At 43.0% G+C, this 24,070-nt stretch overlaps 1 long non-coding RNA gene across 4 annotated transcripts in view; it reads left to right on the forward strand.

Moving 5' to 3' along the window:
- LOC138854009 (uncharacterized) overlaps window positions 1–24,070 on the forward strand; it is a 62,903-nt gene that overhangs the window by 16,743 nt on the left and 22,090 nt on the right. For 2 of the 4 annotated variants that reach the window (XR_011393186.1, XR_011393185.1), the window contains exons 3-4: window positions 18,135–18,314; window positions 18,476–18,540. This is a non-coding gene — a long non-coding RNA (uncharacterized lncRNA). Of the gene's footprint in view, window positions 1–9,780; window positions 9,932–18,134; window positions 18,315–18,475; window positions 18,541–24,070 lie in introns of all 4 variants that reach the window. The other 2 variants (XR_011393188.1, XR_011393187.1) reach the window with 2 other exon arrangements.

Genomic DNA, 24,070 nt, shown 5'->3' on the forward strand with positions numbered 1-24,070 from the left:
AAAGTTTTGCAAAGACAACTAGTTAAGGAGATCGGCCTAAATGTATCAGGCTGTTGGGGCTTAGGGATAGGCACAATGAGACTATTGGTCCAGGAAGTAGGAAGAACGCCCTCAATGTAACTGAGATTATACAGTGCCAACAAAGGGTTATCAGGCACGTGCCTTAGAGTTCTGAGAATATCATAGGTTATACCATCCTCTCCAGGAGCAGTTGATCGACCTTTGGTTAATGCATTATCTAATTCATACTCGGTAAAGAGGCAATCACTCTCATCAATATTTTGGCTCATAAAATTAATCAGTTTCAACATTTCTTCAGAAGTACTCTCTAATTTTTTTCTAATATGAGATGGAAGGCTTTCATGCCTGGATGTTTTGGACCAGTCATTTATGAGGTCATTTGCTTTTTCAAGAGGAAAGGGATGAGCAACATTGCCAGTCTTTTTCCTGGTTATTTTATTTATACCTTTCCAAGCCAAACTCAAAGGGGTGGACCTATTTAATCCACTAACAAACTGTTCCCATTCCTGTTGCCTAAGTTCTTCCTTTCTATTCCTTGCATTTGTTAGTGCAGCTTGGAACGTTCTGAGCAGGTCTGGGGTTCTACATTCACGGTATGCTTTACCAATCCTCCTAGCTGCATGTGTTAGATTGCGCAGCTGTGGATCATTATAGTATTTACATTGGTTTTTATTGTTATTTATAGTGGAGGGTTTTTGTTTCCTATTCCTGCCCACTTGATCTGTGAGAACACTCTCAATAGTGGTAATTAAATCATCATTAAATTTTTGTGTGCCAATGGGCTCGTAATTCTTATACCATTGATCCAAGTGGTTAATAAAGTTGTCTCTGTGTTCTGGTTTGAGAATAAGTTTCCTCCTTCTGTATTTAGCTCCTTGATTGCTGGAGATGTGATCAAGATTGACAGTTGTTAGTCTTGGGAAGTGATCAGATAGAAGATCATCAACTATGACAGAGTCATGCATCGTATATGATGTATTAAATCCAAGACACAGATCTAGTATGCCACCATATATGTGAGTAGGCTCAGTAGTGCCCACAATTCGAACATTATCATGCTCATTTAGCAATCTCACTAGCAGGGGTGTCACTAGCACGTTAAGAGACCATACAATAAGTGTCAGGGGCCCGAGACTGTTCAACTGCCTCCCAGTACACATAAGGGGGATTACCAACAGACCCCTAGTCTTCAGCTGGCACTGGACAAGCACCTAAAGTCAGTTCCTGATCAGCCGGGATGTGGCTCGTACGTTGGTTTGCGTGCAGCCAGCAGCAACAGCCTGGTTGATCAGGGGCTGATCCACCAGGAGGCCTGGTCACAGACCGGGCCGCGGGGGCGTTGACCCCCGAAACTCTCTCCAGGTAAACTCCAGGTATAGACCCACCAATATTCTTATGTCTGGCATTAAAATCTCCAAGAATGATGGTAGGTTCACTATTGATGCGATCTGGTAAAGCATCAGGTCGAAGCTGGTTAGCTGGGGCATAGAGATTAAAAATGTTTATGGAAAAATCGCCTGCATATACTTTGACACCATGATACTGCATGTTAACTCGACTCTGCAAGGAAAGGAGTGAATGTGGCAAGCTCTTTCTGACATACATCACACAACAGTTGGTTGACCTTAGGTTATAAGCTGCATATCCAGGCAAGTTTGGTGGAGGTGCTCCATCTTTCAATCTACATTCCTGCAAACAGATGACATCAATATTCTTGGTTGCACTAATATGATGTAAGTCAGGCAACCGCTTCCTGATGGAAGCAATGTTCCATGAAAAGATTTGTAATGTATCCATTGTAGTGAGTTATTACAATCTCTTGCTCATAAGATGGTAAAACTATTATGCTTTGACTACAGTGTGCAGATACTTAAGAGAAAATAGCATAGTTTGTACGTCTTTATCTTCAGGACCTTTATTTTTAAGCATTTTTCGGCATTTTGGCAGCCAGTTATAAGGCAAGTCTTGAAGGCAAGAGTTATGGGCTTCTTTCTCACAAATTGCTGGAAGCTGAACGGAGATTGCTGCACTTTTGACATCATCACCATGCTCAAGAGCATCATCCTGATTACATATATTTATTAAACTTGTCAGGATCTGTTCAAGATGCTCAATTTTTTTCTGGAAAGTTGTTATAATATGAGGAAGGTCAGGCGAATCCAATGCCTCTCCGGAGGATGGCACTTCTGGGTTAGTGCTTTCTTTAACACCTATCACCTTAACAGGTACCATGGTTACATTAGTGTTCTCTGTTTCATCATTCATTGCAGGTAGGTCCTGTGCATCTGACTCATCTCCAATTTCCAGGGAGGTTACCTGTGTGGTGTCCGTCTGACTGTTTTAGTTGTGTGTATTGGGAGAAATGACAAACTCATCCCCATATTCAGGTGTAGCCATAGGTATCTGTAGTGGCAGATCAGTAGTTCCATATGTGCTAGCAGGGATGGCTAGCTCCTCCACAGCTGGTGTGTGTGATGGCATTCTAGTATCACCAGAATCCTTTGCAGTGAGGTGGGGTTCTTGCACACTTTGCAGAGGTTCAGTCTCAGATCTGGCTGTGGTAGACTGGATGGCCCCATCCTCAGTTACCATTAAAGGACTGTTATCAGGTTTACATCGAAGGTTGTTTGGGTTCTGACTGCAGTCCTTGTGGGAAACTGTAACCCCAACTTCTTTACAGTTAATACACTTAAATTTTCGGCTGTCAGGGCCTACTGTGCATTCTCTAGTGGAATGTTTCCCAGCACACTTACCACACCAAGAATGTAGTATTCCACAGTCTACTGCAACATGGCCATAGTGCTGGCATTTGTAACACCTACGTTTAGGGGGTAGGTACACTTCGATGTTTAGGAAACGTAAACCATGCACCCAGATATTCCGGGGGAGGGGCACAGGACCCACCCAACTGGCAATAATTTGGGATTTTCCTTTAAGTCTTTTAGGCTTGATGATATGCTCACTGAGTCAAATGGGATGGGTCCATGCAGTGAGGGTATCCAAAGATTATGATACTGACCCATTTTTTAAAGTGGTGAGTGTCTGATGGAGGTCGGAGCAGCTTAATATCCCCATAAGGTGTACTAAGTAGATCATTGATCAGCTCTTTATTCTGTTCCACAAACACAAAGTTGTGTGTGTTTTTCCTAAATTGGATCCTTGAGTTAGGATGCTTGTTTACAGCTTCCATTAGCCATGCACACTTAGCAGGCAGCGGGGTGTTGTCAGGGAAGTTCAGCTTAACACATTCTTCCTTTGAAGAAAGACTTCTTGCAGCCTCTGTGCACCAAGGACGTTTAGTATCACATTGTGTACGAGTAAAGTGAGTCTGACTACGTCGACGCTCTAGCCCTTTCTCACTTTTTCTCTTTCGTTTACTTTTAAAGGTCTGGAAGCTATCATCATTTCCATCACCTGCAGAAATAGGTTCCTCTATGACAGTTGCCATGTTTGCCAGTGATGATATCTGGTGTAAGACTCACAACACAAGAATTCCTCGCTTATCTTTCCCTTATAGCTTATGCAAGAGCAAATATTCACTACAAAGTCAGAAGTCCAAAACAGATCACAAGACACAAGTGCTCAAGTTCAATGAACACCTCCAACCATACTCAACCCAGACCACCACCACTCAATACGACACACACCCCACCAAAAACACACTCAGAGACCTCTTGTATGTGTGTTAATAATATGGTACATATAATGATATAATGGATGGTACAGGCGAGGTCTTACACCTTATCACAAATTACAAAGATGAAAAGAGAGAGAGAGAGAGAGAGACAAAGTAGGTAATATTGAGCATAAAATTAGAATTCTGACATACATCACATTAAACATGAGGTTCAAATTCAATGATAACTTCCACTTGAGTTAGTTCAGGCTACTGCCACCTAATGTACCTCACTGAAATAATAATATAGCAGACATCACAATGAATGCTGAAGACAACCTCTGGCTTAGCGCTTCTTTTTGATTATAATAATAATGAAGACAACCTCTTACCCCAACCATAGATTGTAAACAGTATTACTAAAAAAAAAAAAAAAAAAAAAAAAAGAAAAAAAAAAAAAAAAAAAAAAAAAAAACTAGGTAATGTTACAATGACAATGAGATAAATCACTCTGGTCGACTTCCTTGGTCCATCCTGGGTAACTCACACGTTACTATGTTATACAGGTATGCAAGCATAAGTGTGCAGCTGTAGATAGATGAACCAGTACCTAAACAATCTCACTTACACACGCGTTACTATGTATGACAAGTGTTACCAAGTACACCAAGTGTACACTTTATCACTTAGAATACACTTTTGTTGATGTAAATATAGGTGAGAGTGGTACACCGCTGGTCGTAATAAACACACTCAACTTCTCAAGGTCACACACTAGGCCCAGCTTCTGGAGTTACCAGCGTTTTAATGTGTTTATTATGTGTCAGTGCGTGTCTGCAGTCATTAAATTGGTGTATCAGAAGTTAAACACTACAATCCAGTTGATCAAATAGTCTAAAACAATTTACACAATGTATAACTAGAAGTATAATGATTGCAAATTGTTACTATTACAATTTTAACTAGGCGCTAGACCCACTAGATGAGATGGCAAGGAACATAGATGTTAACAGGCTGACTCTTGCTTAACACATTTGAAAGGTAACCGAATTACTCAAGAGAGAAAGTATTCGTGAAACTGAACATTATGCAGGAGTAAGATTGTTCACAGTAAAAATACAAAGCATAAGTTACACACTCACATCACAGATGAACACTGCAATTTGAAATATTACTGGAAATTTAGCAGTAAAGTTTCAGTCTGAACGAGAAAATGTATTAGAAAACACAACAATGACACTAGGACAAGCAACTTAATTATGTAACCTTATTTAATAGTTCAGTTACACTGAGCAGAGCATGTATTACACTGATTTATCAAATGTAAGGAGTCACTACACTGAAGTACACTCTGAGCCTTTTAAAGTCTTAATACAGGCTTACAAATGACAATTAACTGTTGGGGAAAGCAGCACTTAACACTTCTAGCACACGTATGACAGATGAATGTTCACTGTGTACAAGCCAATCACCACAAGCTTACTATGTTTATAAGTGAACCTCTGGCATGTCCCACTCAAAATGTCAGCACTGCAATGCTCGTCAAATTGTTCTCAAGCCACTACAGGAAACACTGGTATGCCAGCAGCACTGCAGAACGTATACACAGACATGCTGGGCCCTAGGACAGCTATAACTGCAGGCTGCCTTAGCTTGTTCTGGCTAGCTTTTAGTGCTGCCCTCAAGCTTGCTTGACTGTGCTCGCCAAGCCCGCGCCAACCACCCGGACACCTGCTTGCAGCAGGCAGGCAGGCACACAGGAGACACTCGCAAGATGAGCGGAGTGCGGCACAGAGGACACGGGCACTCAAGCACCCATGTGGTCTGGCAAAAAACCACCTCTAGACCACAAGCAAATAGAGGCGAATGGCTGAGTTCCAAATTGAGGAAGGAGAAGGGACAAGGAAAGGATATTCACCTCGCTAGACACAGGCAATATGGGTGTAGTGGCCTGCAGGTCGCAGTGCAATTTTCAAGGCCATTCACTGGGCCCACAGTCATCTCGAGAGTTACCAACCCTGTACTACTTGTTAATTACTCCAAACCCGCAGCACTTAACACATCTAGCACATGTGTCTTGGAATGACAGACAAATTTTCACTACATAAGAACTAGTTCTCACAACACCGAAGGTACGGCCAGAACACTGTAGAACGTTCACAAAGGCATTCTGGGATTCAGAACAGATGTAGCCTTGGCCTTCACTGGCTGGCTTGGAGTGCTGTTTGGCCTGGATCAGCTAAACTCGCCCTTATCCCATATGTAGATAATGGCGACGAGTTAAGGGATACCGGTGAATAGGAAAGTCGAGGAAGGGACATTCACCTCACTAGACACACGCAGTATGGGTGTAAGTGGCATGCGGGTCTTATAGTGCCATTTTCAAGGTCACCCAGCAGGCCAGACATTCCTCACTCATTTTAAGCCTACGTAGGTACTGATGGTAGCACAATGTCCTAAGTCAGCGTAATCCACTCATGCAAATAGTTACAACAAATCTGCAGCACTTGCGGAACTCAGAGAGTCGAGTACCAGCGGGGCAGCAAAATACACCTCTACACTGCACGTCGTTGATAGAAGCGAACGGCTGAGTTTAGAGGAGGAGAGTTGGGGATACAGGAGAACAGCAGGGGTAACTGAGCACGCACATTCGCATTTCTTCACATAGTCAATATGGGCGAAAGTCTCAGGCAGGTGATGCAGTGCCTCGCTCAAGGTCACAGGCTGAGGCAGACTTCTCAAGAGTTACCAAACACTGCAATACTCGTACAGATTGTTACTCACTCCAAACTTGCAGAACTTCTAGCACACGTGTCTTGGAGTGAAAGACGAATTTTCAGTGTGTGCACACCTGGGTTACCAACTCACGTAGGACTGCACACTCGTCGTTATTCCTCAGGTTGGTAAAGCGATGAGTTGTGAGCATTTTGAGAGGCACGAGTAGCAGTGGACTAGCAAAATTTGCCTCTACACTGTATGTTGATAGAGGCGAAAGGCTGAGGTCAAATGAAAGGCAGAGGGGAAGCAGAGGCCTGTGAGGGCCTTTGCAAAAAGGAAAACTATTTCCAGTGTTTGACTAGGTATATCCTTAGTCACAGCTCGCACATAAGAGTTCTCACAACACTGAAGCTGTCTTCCAACAGTAGGAGTTTTAATGATGACTTATCAGTCGGGAGAAATGGGTAGGCCTGTGAATTAGTAGGTCCAGATCCCCAGCACACGTCTACTCCCCTCAACCACTCAGCCGAGACTGGAAGAGCCTCAGCATTCCAGGGGTACGATGTTTTCTATAGGCTAGGCCTAGTCTAGTACCAAACTTGCACACGAAAATCACTGTACTCGGCAGATGATGCAACATCCCCCCCCCAATGAAAAGCAGGGGTGTTACTAGCACGTTAAGAGACGAGACAATAAGTGTCAGGTGCCCCAGACTGTTCAACTGCCTCTCAGCATACACAAGGGGGATTACCAATAGACCCCTGGCTGTCTTCAAGCAGGCACTGGACAAGCACCTAAACTCGGTACCTGACCAGCCGGGCTGTGGCTCGTACATTGGATTGCGTGCAGCCAGCAGTAACAGCCTGGTTGATCAGGCCCTGATCCACCATGAGGCCTGGTCACAGACCGGGGCACGGGGACGTTGACCCCCTGAACTCTCTCCAGGTAAACTCCAGGCGTCAACTGAAGAACCGGGATTCGATCCCGGGCATAAATGGGCATCTTCCCTTGTATCCATTAGCACTTTTCACATAAAGGAGGAACGCTGCAGCAGGCCTCCTGACCCTGAGCAGGCCTACTGGTAGGGGTTGCATCCTGGGGGAGTATAAATACCCTAATAATGTCTTAATGTCACCCTGACTTGATTGTGTAATTGTGTTAATCTACCGGGTTAATAATTATACTGAGATAGTTTAGTGGGTGTAAGGAAAGCCTATGAAATCAGGCATATCCATTATTAAAAAAAAAAATCACTGAAATAGGCGTATTGGCCTATGCTAGGCAAGTCAACTCTCAACCACTCATTTGTCTAACCTATTTCAAAAACTACACAACCAAAGATTTAGTTCATATGACGGGATAAATTTTCCTTAGGCAGAATATATTATAGCCAGAAAATCAATAACAGTTCCTCAGAAATGTAGGGTTGTAGAGCCAGGAGAAGTAATTTTATGCTTTGAAGTCCCAAAAATATTTTCAGTAGTGTAACCTTGTGGATATAGAGCTTACAACTCAGAGTGTATTAGAGCGTCTGGGGGGGAGGGCATTTTTGAAATTGGGTTATACAGTATATATTTAAAAAAAAAAATCCAACGGAGCCTGTACCTGTTTTCTAGGTAAAAGTCTGAACTCGCCTAGAACCCATGCCACACTACCAACAACTTGACGGGGCAACAAGTGCCTGAAGACCCTCAACCCTGGCGATGCCTGCCAGTGAAGCCCAAGTGGACGCCTGCTGATGAAGATGAGAAGCGAGATGACCCTCCCCTCCGGGAAGTCGCCGCAAGAGAGAAGAGGTGGTTACCCTCCAGCCGGAGGGCCCAAGAAAGAAGACAGAAGAAAGAAGAAGATGAACGACACCCCCAACCGGGGGCCGCAGCCGGGTCACCATATGGAGAAGACCCGGGCCGGAAGTACCGCAAACCTCTAATGAATGAATGAATCAGTATATATTTACAGAGTCTTTGTAGACTGATCTTACCTAGTCCCCCTTGATCTTACCTAGAACCCCTTGATCTTACCTAGAACCCCTTGATATAACCTAGACCCCCCTTGATCTTTCCTTCATCCCCCTTTGCGCCGCCACTGCTCTTCAAATTAGTAAGCTTTATACTTGTAGTATGCTGCATACTCCAGTTTCTATCAAAATAGCAGATTTAGGTGGTAAGTAGGATAGGTAAGGTATAGAACTGGAGATTGCTATATGCATTATGAATGCATATAGCAGGGGAGAGTAATCTCCCCTGAAGGCATAATTACGTGGAACTGTTGGCCTTGGAACCCACCAACGACCTTCAGTAGCTGTGTGGAATCTGTTATTTTACATGGTTTCCGTGGGGGATTTTGGTGGGTTCCGGGCTTTGGGTAGCGGTTGTGGTGGGTGTTCTACATACTTTATGCCTTTGGCCAAACTGTGCAAAGTTAAATATCTGTTCATTGAGTTTACACAGTTAAAGTATTATTGTTGAGAATTACAGTTGGTTTGATAGTTTATAAGTAGTGAAGTAACACTTCTGGCGGCAGATGTTAATGATGAAAATAATGAAAATTTCTGTAATCTGAAGTGAAGTGTTAGTCGGCAGAAAGGATTCACTAACATCTGATGCTGATGAGTATAGTTAGAGGGGGTGATTTAGATTGGTATTAGTGGGAATAGGATTATTAACCCTGCTAGGTTAGAAATCCAGAAAAATAGAGGTAGAGTCGGGGGGGGGAGCCCTTGAATGTAGTGATATTCAGGTTGTGCCCGAGATGTCGGCCATAACTGGCAGGTAAGGTAGGTTATGAATTAAAGCTAGCATAGTAGTGTTAGGAGACTGGTACACAGCAGGCCTCCAACTGGTTAGATAACTTTGTTGTTAGCCTAGTGTGCTATGAGGGACGTGGAAGTGTAGGGGAAATTGTGTTGTCTTAATGATCGTAACTACCTCCGTATTAAATTTAGATGCCTTTGTACTATTGAAGGTATGATGCAACTGCTTGTAAGTACCCTCCCCTTCCTTGGATCAAACCTGATTGTCTAACATTCCCTAAGCTGTGTATAACCCCTATGGGTAATATATCTATTGTTACAGGAAATTTTATTTGGGTAAATGTGCTGGTATGCCTGGAGAGGGTTTCGGGGGGGTCAACGCCCCCACGGCTTGGTCTAAGACCAGGCCTCGTGGTGGATCAGGGTCTGATCAACCAGGCTGTTAATGCTGGCTGCACATACTTGATGTACGAGCCACAGCCCGGCTAGTGGGGGAAGGGGGGGTGGAGTGGTAAACTCTCAGGGTCCTGGCAGGTCGATGAAAGTCAATCGGGTTTGATTCAGGAGAGTAATTAAAAGTCACTGGAAAATTTTAACTTTTAAGTACATTAGTAGGTTTGGCTGAGTTGTAATGTATGTTACGGAGTTTACCCTCCAAATTGTTTACTTCCAGCAGAGTTCTGACAAACAAGACATGATCACCTCGTCTCCAGTGTTCTAGAAGACTGCTGTGCACTCGGAAGTGTTTATCTTAACTGCAGTGTTGTGAAGCTGGGCAATGGAAAGCCATGTACAACACTTGTCAGGAAGCTAATACAAACCAGGTAGTGAAATTTTTAAATGCATCATACCTCAAACTACTAATAATGGCAGTATTGAGGCTATCGGCCTCATTACTATTGTTAGTAGTAGAGTTGGGGTAGGTAATTTTTTTTCCCCGAGCGTAAAGCTCCCGAATTGTCTGAATGTTGTCGTCCTGCTGACAATTACAGCAGTTGAGGCTCGTCTCATTTATTTCCTTTTGTGTTCCTTGAACACCATTGTGTTCCTTGAACACCATTGTGGAAATTATTTAATTTCCGCAGCAGAGTATGTGAACTTTGGCGTGTCAGCGTGCCTAGTTGTGCTCCGGGTTATCTCGTGTTTTCACGGTCGCTCTTACGTGCTAGAACTTTAATTTGTGTCATCAATCCTATACGATACATCCCTCTAGCGCCTGGAACCAATCTTGGGCGGAAAACATTATATACTGAGTCAAAAAAGGAGAATTAGTGTGCACTACCTAGCAGAGTTTACTGCCAGAGGGGAATCATAGGCCTGTGTCCCGTGTGGAAAAAAATAATAATAATTGAACTTTTCGTGTCAGAGGAAAGAAAGTCTCCCTGATAACATTGAGTATAAATAGTGTATAGTGTATACTACAGTGGCTCCCTAGTATATTGATGATAAAGGCTAAAGTGTCATTTGAAAACAGGTGAATTTGTAAATGAAGTGATAAGCCTATAGAGGCAGGTGCCAGAAGTCGCCAGAAACTTACCACAGGTCAGCTGTTTTTAATAATCTTCCTGGCTTGCTAGTGTACTCGCATATAATCTAGTGATACCAGTGAATAGCAGAATACAGTGTTGTAGTAGCAACTAACCAGTATTATAATGGTACTTAGTGGAGTGGAGTGACTTTCATTAGTTTCTTTTTCTTGAAATACGAGACGTTACTGTGAATTTCATATAACCTGTAGTTACCAGCGGTCGCAATATACACAACGAGAAGCAATTATTACTACAGAAAAAGCGTCCTTCCTCCAAAATTTGCACCAGTCAACTATAGTGATAATATAGCATTTATTGTGGTGGAGACGAAAAAAAAAAAATAGAAAAGCCAGATACAGCGATTGATAAACAAGGGTGGAGGTCGACCGTTCGTCATTGTAGGAGCTGCCAGATATCACCGGTTCTTCAACACGCAAGTTATACTTTTGTATCAGTCAAATCACATATTACTCGGGTAGATAATTTCCAGTAGATCCTTCATGTGTTAGCTCAAATCACCGACCAGTATGTTTTAAATAAGTGACCCACTGATCAGAGCAGATCGACTGGTCCGAACCCTTGACTGGTCCGAACCCTTGACTGGTCCGAACCCGGGACTGGTTTCAAACAGTTTCGTTGGACAATAAAGCAGACTGTAAACGGATGGGGTTGTAGGCGCCCTTATAAACACAAACATTAAAAATCAGGAACGTGACGGTAAGCTGTCCAATATACAAAAAGAGTTAGAAATACAAATAGCTAGAGCTTCATTTAAGGTTATTAATATAATATTCAAGAGGTTGCTAGTAGAATTGCAGTAAATCAACCATTCAAATCATTATGAAGCTGTGTGTAGTCTGTGGTCAGTCAAACAAACGGGCTTCCACATGGATAAATTGTCATTTTTGTGGAAATTGGTGTCACGCCCCTTGTGCAGATATCCCAGAACTAGCTACAAGCAGTATTAAAACAGAGAAGTGTTTTTGGGTATGCCCAAATGAGGAAAATCTGTGGACTAAAATCACAAGGGTATTAAAAGAGGACAACATCAAAGCTGCTTTCATAGAAAACCTGGAAGCTTTCTACAACAGATGGGAACATAAAAAGTCTGGGCTGAATGGTACTGCCCTTGATACTGGCCATGTAGTCACAAACTGTAAGGCTGGAGGTGATGTCCTGGTAGTCAGTAAATGTGGGGCTGATAGTGCTGTCCTGGGAGACAGTAATGGTGAAGCTGGAGGTGCTGTCCTGGGAGACAGAAATGGTGAAGCTGGAGGTGCTGTCCTGGGAGACAGTAATGGTGAAGCTGGAGATACTGTCCTGGGAGACAGTAATGGTGAAGCTGGAGATACTGTCCTGGGAGACAGTAATGGTGAAGCTGGAGATTTTGTCCAGGTAGTCGGGAATTATACGCAGGAAGGAATACATATAAATGACCTCATAGGGGACAGGAGCCATAGTAGGGAAACAAGTGTAGTCAAAGATAAGATAAAACCAATATTGCAAACTAGAAATACCGCAGGAAATAGCAAACAAGAGGACTCCAATAGCAATAGTGAGGATAAATTACCAAAAACAACTGGTGGGAGCTCCATTGTTGGTGCTAGGGATAGAAGACAGGGAAACATGCACCAACAGGGAATACAGTCACAGAAACCCAAGGCAAGCGGAAACCAAGCCTGTGCACATACTATGCACTTGGTATCTGCTGGCATGGGAAATCTGGAAAAACAGATGGGACATGCAACTATGACCACCCTAGAAAATGCCATGCCCATATGACAACAGGAAAATGCAAACTCCCTTCCTGTAAGCTTTTTCACCCTGAAATGTGTACCTCTTCAGTACAGGAAAGACTGTGCTATAACTTAAATTGCCAGGCATACCATCTAAAGGGGACAAAAAGATACAAAACATCCAGGCCATGGGAAAACCTGGGTAGCCACAGCCACTCAAGAGGGAGAGGTTTTTTAGTGCCAGGAAGGAAAAAAAACTGGCAGGAAATGGCAGAAATCGTACACCAAATCCAGTCATTCCTGGAGTGGAACCACAGTCGATGGCCTCCACTCCAAACCAACAGATACAGATACTAATGCCAAAAAAAAAATCCCCCCCCAGTACCAACAATACCACCAGTCCGATAACATTCTTCTTTGCAAATATACAGGGTCTAAAGCCAGCAACAAACAACAAAATACCTTTCATCCGTGGACTGCTTGCAGAGGCAAAGGCAATGTTCGCGGCTTTCACTGAGACCCACATAAAGGATCACTTGGACAACGAAATATGGATCCCAGGTTACAACCTATACAGATGTGACAGAGTGAACAGGCAAAAGGGGGGGGGGGGTTGGCCTGTACATTGCAGAGTCACTTGTTTGCACAGAACTGCTTAATGCCTCAAATGATGTAGTGGAAGTTTTAGCAGTAAAGGTCGAGAACCAAAACCTAGTCATTGTGGTAGTCTACAAGCCTCCGGATGCAACATCCCAGCAATTCCAGGAACAGCTGTTAAAAATTGACCACTGTCTGGAAAATCTTCCAGCTCCTGCACCCAACATCTTGCTCCTGGGGGACTTCAACTTAAGGCACCTAAAATGGAGGAATATAGCAAATAATATTGTTGCAGTAATAACACCAGGAGGCAGCTCTGATGAAAACTCTCACTCACACGAGCTTTTAAATCTCTGCACAAAATTCAATTTAAACCAGCAAATAATAGAGCCTACTAGACTGGAGAATACACTAGACCTCATCTTCACTAACAATGATGATCTGATAAGAAATGTCACCATATCAAAAACAATATACTCAGATCACAACATAATTGAGGTTCAGACATGTATGCGTGGAGCCCCAGACCGACAAAATGAGACTAGTCACGAGGGAGCATTCACCAAATTCAACTTCAATAACAAAAACATAAAGTGGGACCAAGTAAACCAAGTCCTAACCGATATAAGCTGGGAAGATATACTAAGCAACACAGACCCAAACTTATGCCTAGAACAGATTAACTCGGTGGCACTCGATGTATGCACAAGGCTTATTCCTCTAAGAAAAAGGAGGAGTAGATGTAAAATAGAAAGAGACAGGCGCTCCCTTTACAGGCGACGGAAAAGAATAACAGAGCAGCTAAAAGAGGTCAATATATCTGAAATGCGCAGGGAGACACTGGTCAGAGAAATAGCAAGCATCGAACTTAAGCTAAAAGAATCCTTTAGGAGTCAGGAATCGCGGGAAGAACTAAAAGCCATAAATGAAATCGAAAGAAACCCAAAGTATTTCTTCTCCTATGCCAAATCAAAATCGAGAACAACGTCCAGTATTGGGCCCCTACTTAAACAAGATGGGTCCTACACAGATGACAGCAAGGAAATGAGTGAGCTACTCAAGTCCCAATATGACTCAGTTTTTAGCAAGCCGCTAACCAGACTGAGAGTCGAAGATCAAAATGAATTTTTTATGAGAGAGCCACAAAATTTGATTAACACAAGCCTATCCGATGTTATCCTGACGCCAAATGACTTCGAACAGGCGATAAATGACATGCCCATGCACTCTGCCCCAGGGCCAGACTCATGGAACTCTGTGTTCATCAAGAACTGCAAGAAGCCCCTATCACGAGCCTTTTCCATCCTATGGAGAGGGAGCATGGACACGGGGGTCGTCCCTCAGTTACTAAAAACAACAGACATAGCCCCACTCCACAAAGGGGGCAGTAAAGCAACAGCAAAGAACTACAGACCAATAGCACTAACATCCCATATCATAAAAATCTTTGAAAGGGTCCTAAGAAGCAAGATCACCACCCATCTAGAAACCCATCAGTTACACAACCCAGGGCAACATGGGTTTAGAACAGGTCGCTCCTGTCTGTCTCAACTACTGGATCACTACGACAAGGTCCTAAATGCACTAGAAGACAAAAAGAATGCAGATGTAATATATACAGACTTTGCAAAAGCCTTCGACAAGTGTGACCATGGCGTAATAGCGCACAAAATGCGCGCTAAAGGAATAACAGGAAAAGTCGGTCGATGGATCTATAATTTCCTCACTAACAGAACACAGAGAGTAGTCGTCAACAGAGTAAAGTCCGAGGCAGCTACGGTGAAAAGCTCTGTTCCACAAGGCACAGTACTAGCTCCCATCTTGTTCCTCATCCTCATATCCGACATAGACAAGGATGTCAGCCACAGCACCGTGTCTTCCTTTGCAGATGACACCCGAATCTGCATGACAGTGTCTTCCATTGCAGACACTGCAAGGCTCCAGGCGGACATCAACCAAATCTTTTAGTGGGCTGCAGAAAACAATATGAAGTTCAACGATGAGAAATTTCAATTACTCAGATATGGTAAACATGAGGAAATTAAATCTTCATCAGAGTACAAAACAAATTCTGGCCACAAAATAGAGCGAAACACCAACGTCAAAGACCTGGGAGTGATTATGTCGGAGGATCTCACCTTCAAGGACCATAACATTGTATCAATCGCATCTGCTAGAAAAATGACAGGATGGATAATGAGAACCTTCAAAACTAGGGAGGCCAAGCCCATGATGACACTCTTCAGGTCACTTGTTCTATCTAGGCTGGAATATTGCTGCACTCTAACAGCACCTTTCAAGGCAGGTGAAATTGCCGACCTAGAAAATGTACAGAGAACTTTCACGGCGCGCATAACGGAGATAAAACACCTCAATTACTGGGAGCGCTTGAGGTTTCTAAACCTGTATTCCCTGGAACGCAGGAGGGAGAGATACATGATTATATACACCTGGAAAATCCTAGAGGGACTAGTACCGAACTTGCACACGAAAATCACTCGCTACGAAAGCAAAAGACTTGGCAGACGATGCACCATCCCCCCAATGAAAAGCAGGGGTGTCACTAGCACGTTAAGAGACCATACAATAAGTGTCAGGGGCCCGAGACTGTTCAACTGCCTCCCAGCACACATAAGGGGGATTACCATCAGACCCCTGGCAGTCTTCAAGCTGGCACTGGACAAGCACCTAAAGTCAGTTCCTGATCAGCCGGGCTGTGGCTCGTACGTTGGTTTGCGTGCAGCCAGCAGCAACAGCCTGGTTGATCAGGCGCTGATCCACCAGGAGGCCTGGTCACAGACCGGGCCGCGGGGGCGTTGACCCCCGAAACTCTCTCCAGGTAAACTCCAGGTAATAGTGCCTAATAAGTGTTTAATGTGTTGATTTGGGTCAAAATGTATTTGTATTTTGAACAGAACCAACTGGGTTCATCCTGCACCTGCGCGGATGTGCGGGGGGGGGGGTCAGGTCGACTCAGGGCAGGGGTTGGCGGCGGTGTTTTGAATGTAGTGAGGAGGCTGTGAAAACATGGGATCAGGAAATTGGCGTTCACGGCGGCCTAAGGATTAATATAGGCCTCACATCCTAATAGGAAGTGTCGTAACTGTTCCTGGTGAAGAGTGAGGGAACGTGATTTACGTGACCACGGTAATAGTGGTAAAATGAGTGGATAATAGTAGGACCGGGGGTGACGGGTGCGCCGCCATGGAATGTGTCCAGGGGAAATTACCCGTGAGTTAATCCTCACTCATCAGTCTCAGATCTTAATGGAGTGACCTCTAATGTGTATAATAATTATGAGACATTAAATCGTCTTGTGAATTGTAATGTAATCAGTGATAATAACACTAAGTTAAGGAATCGTTGAAGCGATATGAGCTGCCATTCCCAGAGTGTGTGCGCACATGTTTACCTCGTTGTTCCTGTCTCGAGGATAGTGAAGTTTTTATGGAGTCACGACTTCTAAACCGGGACAAACCAACGGATATCTCATCCTGCTGGAATAAGAACCGTGTCGGTGTCACAGAACATCGAAATGAGATGGTGAATGGAGGAAATAAGGAGCATCAATCACCCACAGCTAAGTAACCTTTCTAGTTATAGCAGACTGATACTGGCCAGTTAGGTATGTTGTAATTGGATGGGTTATGGGTGATCCAGCTACATCAAGTGACCACCAGAGAATATCTGGTAAGTGGTGGGATTATGTACAAGTGTTTTTCCTTGATGGATATATCCATGTGTAACCTACCCCATCCCCCCCTTCATTCAGTTACACTAATATAATCTATACAGTCCACAATTAATTAGTAGCGCCGTACTTGAGGGTGCTATCCAATTTATACTGGTCTCGGATAGATAAACGGATCACCTATCACAAAGCTAACAGAGGGAAAATTCTTAGGAATCCACCTTGATAATAGACTCAAATTTCATACACATATACAACAAATTTCTAAGAAAATTTCCAAGACTGTAGGCATACTATCGAAGATACGGTACTATGCTCCACAGTCAGCCCTCCTGGCCCTATATCACTCTCTTATTTACCCCTATCTCACCTATGGAATTTGTGCATGGGGCTCAACAACAATTAACCATCTCAGACCACTAATTACCCAACAAATGGCTGCAGTTAGAATGATAACAAATTCTCACTACAGGCAGCACACTCCACCAATATTCAAAACACTCAACCTACTCACCATACAAAACATCCATACTTATTATTGCACCTATTACATACATAGAACACTTAACTCTGATATTAATCCTCCCCTCAAATATCTCCTTGCCAACCTCAACAGAACACACGACCATAACACAAGGCACAGATCACTCTTTGATGTTCCTCGTGTCCATCTCACGCCATGCAAAAACTCAATGCACATAAAAGGCCCTAAAATCTGGAATTCATTACCTGTAAATATAAAAGAAACACTACCTGTTTATAAATTCAAGTCTCTTCTCAAAGATCACTTACTCACCCAAAACCAAATAAATACTGAATAACTGAACCTTTTAAATTGTATATCTTAAATGTTTCTCACAATTATATCACATAAATGTTAAACCTAAAACCCAATCTAACTTTATTATTTTTTAAATACACTACCTAACAGAATACTCCATTCGACTAAATGTACAGCAATGCATGCAACAATATGACCTGTCTTTGTAATACTCATTTGTGCTTTATAGTTATCTGTTTACAATAATGTTTTATCACTGATTTCATCATTGCTTAGTTAATCTTAAGTTAATTTTAAGCCAGCCCATAATGCTATGCATATAAGTGGCTTTGGCATGCTGCTCTTACCTGTATTTTTTTGTACCTCTGTATGTATGCTCAAATTATTAAATAAATAAATAAATAAATAAGATTGTGAAGGTCGAGGGGGCCACCTGCAGTGACCAGAGGTGGTTAAGTTTTCTCACATGTCTACACGGGGTGACTGCGGTAAACAATATAGTTGTTGTCTCCCAATGAGATTACTCGTATGTATGTAATGTTGAGGTACGTACAGGTAATCACCCCTATAAAAATTTCCATAACCATTGTGTTCCTTGAACACCATTGTGTTCCTTGAACATTTCTTTGCTGTGATAAAGAAACTGTTTTTATTACATTTTGAAGCTTTAATTAAGTTTATCTAATCTTGCAGGGTGAAGATATTCTGCGTGTTGTGGGCAGCTGCTGTGTGGTGAAGGTAGTGTGGCGAGCAGCTGTGTGGTGAAGGCCGTGTTGTGGGCAGTTGCTGTGTGAAGGTAGTGTGGTGAGCAGCTGCAAGTCTTCAGATATCATCACCAGCAGCAGCACGCCAAAACAATGTCTGCAAAGAAAAGTATGTACATTACTAGATTATTCATGAACTGCAGTAAGCAGTCTATGTATTTACAATGCTTCCTTCAACATTTTGTAGAAAGAAATATTGCTGAAATATTTTCAAAGCTGATCAAAAATTACCATGAAATTGGAGTAATCCGTTTTTTTACATTACCACAGGTTGATGGAACTGGAGGTGTTGATGGCTAAATAGCACCACTTACCTGGGGGGAGGGGGTAATGAGGTCAGTGGTTGTTTGTGGGGAGGGGGAAGGGTCGGGGTTGGATGCTGGTGGAGGGGTATTTGGGGGTGAGTAGTTGTTACTGGTGGGAGGGGGGTAGGGGGATGGTTGTAAGTTTATTCAGGTATACATAAATACAGTTACATAGATTATCATACATAGCAGCATATGTGTAAAGAACCTGGGATAACCCAAAAAAGTCAGTGACTTATTCCCATTGGGGTCCTTTTACCTTATTATAATATAAAGGAGATATTATTATACTATTAAGACTACTACACGAGGGTCATTACTAGGAATAAGGTAAAATTACATGTGTGTTAGCTAAAAAAAATAAGATATCATTCCCCTCTGTCACTACAATCATTAGGTACCTTGTGGCTGTCTTCTTCGTGCTATGACTGGCTTTGACATGTGCAGGCAGTCTGTTCCATTTCTTTATTGCTGTACAATAAAAGGTGTTTAAAGCCTGGCCACTAACTGTGGGTACTACAAAGTTGTGCTCTCTCCACATAGTATTATGATTGCTTTGGTTCTCAGCCTTGACAGAATTGGCAGCAAGATATTCTGGACACTGTGAGCAATTTTATAAACTTGATTAAGCTTCAGTTGTTTTACTTTGTCTTCAACATTAGCATGTCCAATTGTTGTAATTCATCCTGGCCTACATGTTCTCTTGGACCCAGGTCCAGGATGAATATTACCATTTTGTTCTGGGTGATTTGCAGTCTATTATATTTTTTTGTTAAGACAGAGTACCATGAAGAGCATGCGTATTCCATATGGCATTGTATAAGGGCTAGACATATGGTCCTTCGAGCCTCAGTAGGTAGACACTGTGCTTGTCTGTAGAGGAACTTCAATCTGGCATTTGCTTTCTTTACTACACTGTTCCCTATCAGTTCTCCTGACATGCATGGGTCAAAGGAGATTCCCAGATATCTTTCTGAGGAAACTGAAGTGATGGGCTCCCATTACACTGGACATGAAAATTATTTACCCTTCTCGGTTTGTTTTGTGCCAAAGGAATTGGCTTCAGTTTTCCCGAGGTGTAACGATAGTTTGTTGTCTACTAACCATTTGCTGCAGGACTCCAGTTCCAGTGTTAATGCATTAGCTATATCTTAGGGGTCTTTACCTGACACTAACAGAGTACTGTCATCTGCATACAGTAGGAGTTTGCACTTGACACTGATAAGCATGTCGTTAACAGCGTAGGAATAAGGGACCCAGAATACTACCTTGGGGAACTCCACATGCTGTCGGCAGGAGTTCTGATTCCGTCCTGTTGATTTTAACAATTTATCTCCTGTTGCTAAGGTAGGACTTAAACCAGTCTTCAGAACCTATACTGATAGCTTGAAGTTTCTTGCATAATACAGTGGACCCCCGGTTTGCGATATTAATCTGTTCCTGAGAGCTCATCGTAAACCAAAATTATCGAAAAGTGAATCAATTTTCCCCATAAGAAATAATGGAAATCAAATTAATCCGTGCAAGACTCCCAAAAGTATGAAAAAAAAAATTTTACCACATGAAATATTAAGTTTAATGCACACAAACTGTGATGTCACCGTCGTTGTTTAATATATTTATAGATGGGGTTGTAAGAGAAGTAAATGCGAGGGTCTTGGCAAGAGGCGTGGAGTTAAAAGATAAAGAATCACACACAAAGTGGGAGTTGTCACAGCTGCTCTTTGCTGATGACACTGTGCTCTTGGGAGATTCTGAAGAGAAGTTGCAGAGATTGGTGGATGAATTTGGTAGGGTGTGCAAAAGAAGAAAATTAAAGGTGAATACAGGAAAGAGTAAGGTTATGAGGATAACAAAAAGATTAGGTGATGAAAGATTGAATATCAGATTGGAGGGAGAGAGTATGGAGGAGGTGAACGTATTCAGATATTTGGGAGTGGACGTGTCAGCGGATGGGTCTATGAAAGATGAGGTGAATCATAGAATTGATGAGGGAAAAAGAGTGAGTGGTGCACTTAGGAGTCTGTGGAGACAAAGAACTTTGTCCTTGGAGGCAAAGAGGGGAATGTATGAGAGTATAGTTTTACCAACGCTCTTATATGGGTGTGAAGCGTGGGTGATGAATGTTGCAGCGAGGAGAAGGCTGGAGGCAGTGGAGATGTCATGTCTGAGGGCAATGTGTGGTGTGAATATAATGCAGAGAATTAGTAGTTTGGAAGTTAGGAGGAGGTGCGGGATTACCAAAACTGTTGTCCAGAGGGCTGAGGAAGGGTTGTTGAGGTGGTTCGGACATGTAGAGAGAATGGAGCGAAACAGAATGACTTCAAGAGTGTATCAGTCTGTAGTGGAAGGAAGGCGGGGTAGGGGTCGGCCTAGGAAGGGTTGGAGGGAGGGGGTAAAGGAGGTTTTGTGTGCGAGGGGCTTGGACTTCCAGCAGGCATGCGTGAGCGTGTTTGATAGGAGTGAATGGAGACAAATGGTTTTTAATACTTGACGTGCTGTTGGAGTGTGAGCAAAGTAACATTTATGAAGGGATTCAGGGAAACCGGCAGGCCGGACTTGAGTTCTGGAGATGGGAAGTACAGTGCCTGCACTCTGAAGGAGGGGTGTTAATGTTGCAGTTTAAAAACTGTAGTGTAAAGCACCCTTCTGGCAAGACAGTGATGGAGTGAATGATGGTGAAAGTTTTTCTTTTTCGGGCCACCCTGCCTTGGTGGGAATCTGCCGGTGTGATAATAAAAAAAAAAAAAAAAAAAAAAAAAACTGAAGAAGACATGCACAGTTTGTAGTACTCTACTAACAATAGAATACATGACACTTACCTTTAATGAAGATCTGGTGATGATTGATGGGATGGGAGGAGAGGAGTGTGTGGATGGTGTTAATGTTTAGAAGGGGAATCCCCTTCCATTAGGACTTGAGGTAGCAAGTCCTTTTCTGGGGTTACTTCCCTTCTTTTAATGCCACTAGGACCAGCTTGAGAGTCACTGGACTTCTGTCGCACAACATATCTGTCCATAGAGGCCTGTACCTCTCGTTCCTTTATGACTTTCCTAAAGTGGTTCACAACGTTGTCATTGTACAGGTTGCCAACACGGCTTGCAGTAGCTGTGTCAGGGTGATTTTCATCAAAAAAGGCTTGCACTTCAAGCCACTTTGCACACTTTTCCTTAATCTTTGAAGTAGGCAACTTCTTCAGTTTCTCTATCCCCTCCTACGAAGCAGTTTCCTCAGGTCTGGCCTCTTGCTGTTGAAGATGATCTAGCAGCTCATCAGTGGTTAGTTCGTTATTGTCCTCCTCCATCAACTCTTCCACATCCTCCCCACTAACCTCCAACCCCAAGGACTTCCCCAATGCCACAATGGATTCCTCAACTGGCATAGGATTCCCTTCAAAATCCCTTTTGTCTACATATTCTGGCCAGTTTTTTCCAAGCAGAGTTCAAGGTCCTCTTAGTCACTCCCTCCCAAACCTTACCTATAAGGTTTACACAATTGAGGATATTAAAGTGATCCTTCCAAAACTTTTAGTCAATTGAGTGTCTGTGGTCACTTCAAAGCACCTTTCAAACATAGCTTTTGTGTACAGTTTGAAGTTGGAAATGACCTGCTGGTCCATGGGCTGCAGGAGAGGAGTGGTATTAGGAGGCAAAAACTTGACCTTAATGAAGCTCATGTCCCCAGAAAGTCGCTCTGCCAAGTCTGTAGGATGATCAGGGGCATTGTCTAATACCAGGAGGCACTTAAGGTCTAATTTCTTTTCAATTAAGTAATTTTTCACATTGGGGGCAAATGCATGGTTTAGCCAGTCATACAAAAGTCCCTAGTGACCCATGCCTTACTGTTTGCCCTCCACAGCACACACAAATTAGCCTTGAGGATATTCTTTTGCCTGAACGCTCTGGGAGTTTGAGTGATACACCAATAAAGGCTTCACTTTGCAATCGCCACTAGCATTGGCACACATCAGAAGAGTAAGCCTGTCTTTCATAGGCTTATGTCCTGGGAGTGCCTTTTTCTCCTGAGTAATGTAGGTCCTGCTTGGCAATTTCTTCCAAAACAGGCCTGTTTTGTCGCAATTAAACACTTGTTCAGGTTTCAAGTCTTCACTGTCTATGTAATCCTTGAATTCCTTCACACATTTTTCAGCTGCTTTTTGGTCCGAACTGGCAGCCTCACCATGCCTAATAGCACTGTGTATACCACTATGATTCTTAAATCTTTCAAGCCAACCTTTGCTGGCCTTAAATTCACTCGCATCACCGCTAGTTGCAGGCAATTTCTTTACCAAATCGTCATGCAACTGCCTAACCTTTTCACAAATGATCGCTTGAGAGATGCTATCTCCTGCTATCTGTTTTTCATTTATCCACACCAATAACAGTCTCTCAACATCTTCTAACACTTGCAGTCGCTGTTTCGTAATCACAGTTGCACCTTTTGCAACAACAGCTTCCTTGATTGCTGTTTTCCTTGTCACTATAGTAGCGATGGTTGATTGGGATTGGGGTTTTGTATACAACCTGGCCAGCTCCGACACACGCACTCTACTTTCGTACTTTGCAATTATCTCTTTCTTCATTTCAATAGTCATTAGCACCCTTTTTCTCGAAGGGTTGGCACTAGAAGCTTTCTTGGGGCCCATGGTGACTTATTTTGCAGAAACAAGCACCAAACACTGATAATATGGAATGTACCGAATGTATCCTTAGATGCGACCGCACTGGCTGGCTTGTAAACACGGGCACACACGGGGCAGTTCAGGCCACATGTGGACACGTCTCGGACGAATCGCGTATACCGGGTTTTTTAACGGGAACCGAGGCAAAATTTTTGCTTTAAAATGTATCGAAGACCGAATTTATCGGATACCGATGCTATCGCAAACCAGGGGTCCACTGTATATTGTGGGTAACAGTATCGAAGGCCTTTTGCAGGTCTAAGGTTACCATACCTATGAGGTTCCCCAGTGACATTTCAGTTCTCATATAATCCATCAGATTAATTAGGGAGATGTCGGTTGAGTAAGATCTTCTAAAGCCTGACTGATAGCTATGGAGAATGTTGTCATTAAGGTACCTAACTACTTGACAGTACACTACCCTGTCTAAAATTTTGGATATTACACTGAGTATACTAAGAGGCCTATACTACACTACTGTACCTGCACTACTCTACCACACTGCTACATGCAATCTCACTACTCTACCACACTGATGCATAAAACCTCACTACTGTACCACACTTCTATGTGCAACCTGCACTGCTGTACCACATTGCTACATACAACCTCACTACCACATTGCTACATACAACCTCACTACTGTACCACACTGCTACAACCTCACTACTGTACCACACTGCTACATAAAACCTCACTACTGTACCACACTGCTACATGCAACCTGCACTACTGTACCACACTGCTACATACAACCTGCACTACTGTACCGCACTGCTATGTACAACCTCACTACTGTACCATACTGCTACATGCAACCTGCACTACTATACCACACTGCTACATACCTCATTGTTGTACCACACTGCTACATGCAAC

The sequence above is a fragment of the Cherax quadricarinatus genome, chromosome 45 (assembly GCF_038502225.1).
Source record: "Cherax quadricarinatus isolate ZL_2023a chromosome 45, ASM3850222v1, whole genome shotgun sequence".
Classification (NCBI taxonomy): domain Eukaryota; kingdom Metazoa; phylum Arthropoda; class Malacostraca; order Decapoda; family Parastacidae; genus Cherax; species Cherax quadricarinatus.